This window comes from Mus caroli, chromosome 2, assembly GCF_900094665.2.
Source record: "Mus caroli chromosome 2, CAROLI_EIJ_v1.1, whole genome shotgun sequence".
Lineage (NCBI taxonomy): Eukaryota > Metazoa > Chordata > Mammalia > Rodentia > Muridae > Mus > Mus caroli.
Genome location: NC_034571.1, coordinates 25,706,393 through 25,713,643, shown reverse-complemented (window position 1 = coordinate 25,713,643; position 7,251 = coordinate 25,706,393).

Below are 7,251 nucleotides of genomic sequence, written 5' to 3'. Positions count from 1 at the left end.
AAGGGAGGGAGGAAAGGGAGGTTCGGAGGCCAGTCCATCCCAGCCATTACCTACGAGAGTGCTCTCTGTTACCTTCCACCTTCCCCTCCTTCAGCCTCACCACCACATATCTACCTTGTATCTGTAGATTTCCCCATTGTGACTATTTCCTATACATGTAATCAGATAGCACACCTGAGTTCTAGCACCTTCCAACAGCTCCAACTCTGGAAGGGATGGGGGTCACCAAAGTGTTGGGGCAGGTAGAGCAGTTACGGATGTGACTTTTGTAGGCTGACAGCCCTACAACCTTCATCCACCACCCAGATCTATGCCTAGGGGGAGAGAAGGGCTTACTCTCTCCAGCCTTGTGCTCTTGGTCTGTGAAATGGAGAGACAGCCTTTCTCTCCCAGGGATGGAGCAGTTCGTGACAAATGTCTAGCCAGGTGCCTGCTACTCAGTATATCATAGTTTACGGATGACAGGGGTCCATGCAATCCAATGCTTGTTTGATCTTGACCTAGGCACCTATTAAGGGTGAAATGCTCTTCTAGATGCTGGAGACAGTGAAAGGGACATGATCCTGTCCATGCAAACCATCCATCTAGTGCAGGAGACAGACAAGATAGCTCATCAACAGGACACATACTGGGTGAGATAGATCAGGGAAGACAACAGCACAGCACAGCGTGATGGAGGAAGCCTGCTACTTACATGGTGTCAGACTTATTTCTGTACTGAGAGTGGAGCCCAGGACTTTGCATATAATAAGTGCTCTGTGACTGGCCTATCTCCCCAGACCTGTCACTGATTTTGAAAGTGGCCTAGCTTGTGCTCAAACTTGGGACTCTTCTGTCTTGGCCACCAGAGTAGCTGGGATTGCAGGTGTGCAGCACCACGTCTGGCTACCACAATGGCTACTTTGAACAGAAAGGCTTGCTGCTACCCTCCCCACAGAAGAGAATGTCTTCTGCAAACTGCAATATGAAATAGAGTGAAGGGCTCTCAGACTGCAAGCGGGAGCAGGGGACTTAGCATCTATGACTTCATGTATTGGGTTACCAATTTATTTCTAAAGTTGGGCCACCTGGCCAGCAACCACCACTAGAGAGCACTCTGTAGAGTCCCTGGAACTCAGAGTGAGCCAGCTTTGGCCCAAGGGGGTGCAGCGAGAAGCAAGAAGACTTTCTTGTGTTCCAAGCTGGCTTCCAGCCAGGTCAGAATGAAACTTGGATTGACAGGAGACAAGACCACAGAGTTTAAAATGCCCAGTAGAGATCTGGGTTCTGATGAGCCTGTAGCCCCAGCTGCTGTTGGGTGCATGCCATTCACGCTCTGAGCTTTGGGCTTGCCTGTGAAGCTCAGCACAGAGCCCTTCCAACCTTAGGCTCCCTATTGCTGCATCGCCTCTGACCCCAGCCCAGCAGCTCAGCCAATTTGCTATGAATGGTCACATAACACACCCTGCACTGTTTCTGTTTTTTATTGTGCGTGCTTCTTCTGTGTGGATGGGTGTGGGTATGTACGCCGTGGCAGATGCTGGATAGAAGACAGCTAACAGTCAGCTCCCTCCTCCTACCATGTAGGTCCCCAGGAGCAAACTCAGGGGATCAGTCTGAGCAACAAACACTCTTATCCACTGAGCCATCTTTCACCTGTTTTCTGGTTTTAAAAAGCTCAATGCTGGGATTCAAAACTAGAGCCTTGGGAGTGCTAGGCAAGTGTCAATGTCCTACATCTGTGTTATATCCCTTGTCCTCGTATTTTTGTTGTTTTCTTTATTTTTCTTTTCTTTTCTTTGTTTTTCTAAGACTAGGTTTCTCTGTGTAGCCCTGGCTGTGCTGGTATTCGATCTGTAGACCAGGCTGGCCTCGAACTTGGAGATTCACCGGCTTCTGCCTCCTGAGTGCTGCTGACACTGAAGTTATACACCACATCACCATCCAGCTGCAATAGGTGCTCTTAACTGCCGAGCCATTTCTCCTGTTTAAGCTTTGACTTTTTGACTCCTGCCTCGGTTTCCCAAGTACTAGTATTACAGGCATGTGCCATCACACCTGGCTTTTTGCCCAACTGTCCTGAAGTCGGTTTCTTTGTCATCTACCCATTCATTTAATTATGACATTAGTAAGGCATTCATTCATGCACGTTATCTGTCATTCATTCAGCAGATGCTCTCTGAGCACGTCCTCTGTGCCGGGCAGTGTTTGGGCCAGTCCTTGGTAAAATGCCAGTCTTGTGGGAAGTGTGCAAATGTGCACATTGCTGTTTTCTTTTTGAGAGCTGGTTTTTCTCCACCCTCCCCCTCTGTGTGTGTGTGTGTGGTTGTGGTTTTTTGTTTTTTGTTTTTTTTTCTTTCTTTTTTAAGTCAGGATTTCTCTGAGTAGCTCTGTGCTGTCCTGGAACTTGCTATATAGAGCAGGCTGGACTCTGCCTCTTTTTTTTTTTTTTTTTTTTGGTTTTTCCGAGACAGGGTTTCTCTGTGTAGCCCTGGCTGTCCTGGAACTCACTCTGTAGACCAGGCTGGCCTCGAACTCAGAAATCCGCCTGCCTCTGCCTCCCGAGTGCTGGGATTAAAGGCGTGCGCCACCACGCCCGGCTCCTGGACTCTGCCTCTTAAGCACTGGGATTAAAGGTGTGTGCTCTTGCCATGCCTGGTTTGTGAATAGAGAACTGGTTTTCATAAAGGCTAGATGGGTTGAATGCGCACTGAAGCCCAAACATTTTCTGTGTATAGTTGCATGCACATAACCATACATGTTGGAGGTGTGATAAAGCCTTCCTCACTGGAAGCAGGTGCCAGTGTTTGGAGAGGGCAGGTATAAGAACCTCACAGTACAGGAGCTGTAACCAAGGTTCAGCCACCTGAAGTCACCTGCCTGGACACCCATGGTGGTTCTGCTTCTCCAGGGAGTCTCCTTCTTTCTTCCTGTTGTAGTGAATCTCTGCCTTCTACAGTCCCAGAGAAATTTGCCAACACTTCAGAGCACCCCCTGGCTCTTCCCCTTCCAGTGGGGTTGGTTAGAAAGCTAGATGTCTGTTTGTCCACTGGCCTTTCAGGATCCCTGAAGCATTTAGAGTAGAATCCTCCGAAAGCCCCACTAGGCCTGCCAGGGTGAGCCTCCGATTTGTGTGAAACTGAGTTCCAGACCCAGGGAATCCGACCTCTACTCGAACTCATCATGATCTTCCCCGCTTGCTGCTTTGGGAGCCACTGGAATCTCTGCCTGGGACAGCGCCCACTGTCTGTCTTTACCCACACACTCTCAACTTCTTTCTCTGGACTTCTATTCTCTATGATTTGCTTCAGATGTGGCTGGGTTACCTCCTTAGGGAATGCCTGTTCGTTGCTGTCCTGACTATACTACAGGGTAGGCACGCAGTAAGTGTGCAGGATTTTCACTGGCCTCTCGTGCCCTGAGGGTAATGGGTAAGGGTGAGGGGCAGCTTTAGCTCAGACATCAGTCTGGAGGTGAGCATTTGCTTGGGGCTCTTGGTTAGATTCCTAGTAGCACAGACAAAACCAAACCTGCAGTAGTGATGTGGGGGGAAGACGGCAGGAGGGGAAAGCCTTTTTCTGCTCTCTGTTCCTGCAGTTCCATGCCCTGTCTACTCAGGCTGTGTTCACACCAGACTGCAGTGGGTTATGACTTATACAGTCCCCTAGAAGCCACTGCCTGGAGCACAGTTAAGGCTGGCTTCTCTGTAGCTGCTAATGAAAGACTAGGAAAACAGTTTGCAATAGGTTGGACAATCTTAGGTTCCAACCTTGCCTCTGTCACTTCCTAGCCACTGGGCTGTTTCTTTATCTGTAAAATGGAGTTGAGAACATACCTACTTTGAAGGTTGTTGCCAGAATCCAGAACGTTGGTGCCTTTCTTAATCACTCACTACATGAGATGGGTTTTGCTATATTGCCCAGGTTGGTCTGAAACTCATGGCTTCAAGTGATTCTCCTGCCTCAGTTGCCCCAAGAAACCAGAGACTATAGGCGCTTGATGCCTGCACACAGTACACTGTCAGCATCAAGGAACTTGAGATTTTAGCTAACAGGGATCCTGCTCTTATAAACCCAGAAACCATGTTTTGTAGTATTTGTTAAGAAAAACTCAAAAAAGTTTGTGTAGTTCATTTTTAAGTCACAGGCCATGAAGACACCCACCCCCCACCCACATTTAATGAGTGGTTGAGGGAAGGCACAGAACTCGGGAGGTTCAGAGGCACAAAGACCCACGCAATCCGCCTCCTGGGCCAGTGAGGGGAACCGCAACGCAGCTAGGCACATGGCAGGGCTGCCCATCTCAGGGCAGGAGTGCAGGGTGTGCTGTGGAAGAGGCAGAGTGCTTGAGGAAGCCTGGGAAGGATAAAAGGCAAGAAGACCAGCGCTCACTCCCCTCTGGGAAGTGACACTCACTGGGGTGACAACCCCCAGACTGATCTCTGGGGCTAGGATCTGGATGAATGCAACCAGCAGACCAGACCTCTTCTCTATCAGATCTGTTCAGGGTACATATTAGACCTTCCACAGAGCTCCTAAGCCTCTGGATGGGTGGGCCATCCAAAGGAAGACACAGGAGACAAGCAGCGTTAACAGATTGCCTACCCTTTCACACACACCTGCTTCCCTCATCCATCGGTGCTGCAGCTAAGGGTCAGGAGCCTGGGAATCAAGCCCTTGTCTTTGGGGAGGGGAGGGGTGGTCTCCAGATCCCTCTGGGGGTGTGGTCTCTGGAGACTGCATCTTCAGCCTGTTGGTTGGGACTATATGATTCCCCCTTATTCTTCGTATAAGCGTTCTAAGGCGGGGTGACCCTCTGACTTCTAGACTGTTACCCCCTCACACCACGGAGAAAACCCTGGAAAGGAGCTTTAAGGAGTGAGAACTCAAGAGAGAAAGATGTAACTGGAAGGAAGCTTGGGTCCTAAAAGATCTTGGGTTCTTCTGGTTACTCTTGGGGAACTCAGCCAAGCTCAGAGTGGCCTCATTCAGGTCCAGAGTCCAGGACCGAGATGTGGGTGCCTGGCCCTGGAGGGAGGGGGCTACCGGCAAAGGGGTCAAGCTGAGGGAGCAGGCGGGGCATCCGTAATGGAGGGTGCTGAGTGGGGTGGGAGGGCACAGGGTCCTGCCGGTGCAGAGTGGGGGGGAGCGGTCCCCAGGGAGGGGCATGCTATGTCTTTAAGAGCTGCCTGAGCGCAGGTTGCAGCTGCCTGGCCAGCCCGAGAGACAGCGGAGATTCATTACCCGTCGACACAATGACCATTGATGGCCCCGTGGCGTTATTCAAATCCAGTACCAATTGCAGCCGAGCCCCTTTCTCCGCGCCAGGCCCGTATTGTTGGAGCGGCCCACTAAAAGCCCGCCCCGGCCCCAAGCCGCCAGAGGCGCCCGCTCGGGTTCAGCCCTGCGCCTCGCCAGCACGCCGGCTCCCAGTCCGGCTCCCTGGGCGCTGCAGGTGACCCGGCGGCACATTCCGGCGCTCCCCGCTGCCCGGGCTACCAACACCCGCGACTCAGCCACAAGGAAGCAGAGAGCGCCTGAGCTGGTGCGTGCGCGGGGCCAGGCTGGGGAGGGGGCCCCCCGCGAGTCCAGCATCCCAGTCCCGGGGCTCAAGAGATGCTACCGGCCTCGGGCCCCAGTATTCTGGATTCCCAGAACCCAGCCTGGGGGCGGGGAGAGGGAAATGGGGTTCCCTGGGCCTGACAGGGTATTCCTTCAAGCTGGGGCAGCCCAGAGACACAACGCGGGTTACTCTAGGGACCCTTGGCCGCGATGGAAGGAAACACACTGGGGGGCGATGGGATGCCCTAGCAGGGCCGGGATCTGGACACCGGCTTGTCCACCTTACCGCGGGACGAGCTGCGATTGCCGAGCTTCTGCGAGGTATTCCTATACGCAGCTCCCGGGATCTGGTGTGCGCTTTTAAGGAGCCAGGCAGAACCCAGAGGGGGACCGGGGCCCTGAACTCAGGGGCTTCGCCACTGATTGTCCAAACGCAATTCTTGTACGAGTCTGCGGCCAACCGAGAATTGTGGCTGGACATCTGTGGTTGAGCTCCGGGCTCAACAGAGACGGGGGCCGCAGAGAGGAGGTCCACGCTGGGAGACCCCTTGGGCAGCCAGCAGGTCCCAGAACGATCATAGTGGCCCCAGACTGGCTTGCAAAGAGGGGACAAAAGTCCTTGCCACCGGCGCCGCCATCCTCGCCTCTTTCCGTATCCTCCGCGGGTGACCCGTGTCGGCTGGCAGGGTCCTCCGGTTGATCACGCTGGGTTTCCCCGCTTTCAAATTTCGGCCAGAACGAAGCTGGCATACAGCAGCGGGACCGGGACCCGAATGTGGTTCGTGCGGCTGGTCCTTGGTCAGAACCGCAGTTAGTGGGGGGTGGGGGTGGCGAAGGGATATGACAGCAAAATTCTTTTGCTAACTTGTTTTGAATTTGTTTCAACCTGTCCCCTGACCAGTCCCCCCAAACAACAAAAAACAAACAAACCCGAAATCAACCCGCATATCCCAAACCAGCCAACCAACCCCTCCCACAAGCTCCTCTGGACCGACCGATGGGCTGTGCTTCCTCCCGCTGCCGCCAGAAACCGAGAAGCTGGGGAATGATGCGCTCCAGCCGGGCAATCGCTAAGGCTTTGGAAATAAGAACTTGGACAAATCAATCCTTTTCATTAAAAAAAAAAAAAAAAACAAACAAACAACAACAAAAAATACTTCGGAGGTAGTGGGACTTGTTTATTTCCTCAAAAGCAAGGGCCATGAGTTGCATGGGAGGGGGCTGTTGGGCGCTCGGAGCTTAGTGAGTCACCTGTCTCTGACCCCTTCCTGCTAGAAACTAAGAAACGACCTGAGTGGACCAGAGTGAATGGGCTCGGACCAATTTGCACGAGAGCAGTGGCACCACATGGGGAAAGCTGGTTTCCTCAGCCCATCCTCCTAAATGGGATGCCATAAAAGCAAGAGGTCCCTACCCACACCCTCCCACCCATCAGCTACAGAAGGCATCCTAGTGCTTATGTCTGGTAGCTGAAGCCTAGGAACCAGGACAGGCTGACCCTCTAAAAATGTCACAGTGAGAAAACTATGATGAGGCTTGACCTCAGCACACCCTCAGCTGCACTTGGACCCAACACTGGCTGCTACTATGCACACAAGCCCAAGGGTCTGTTGTGGGGCAGTGGCTGGGAACAGCTCACCAAGCAGACATCAGAGAATGCTCTCCTTGAGAGTCTGCTCTTCTCCACCCCTCATCACTGGCCCACAGTATC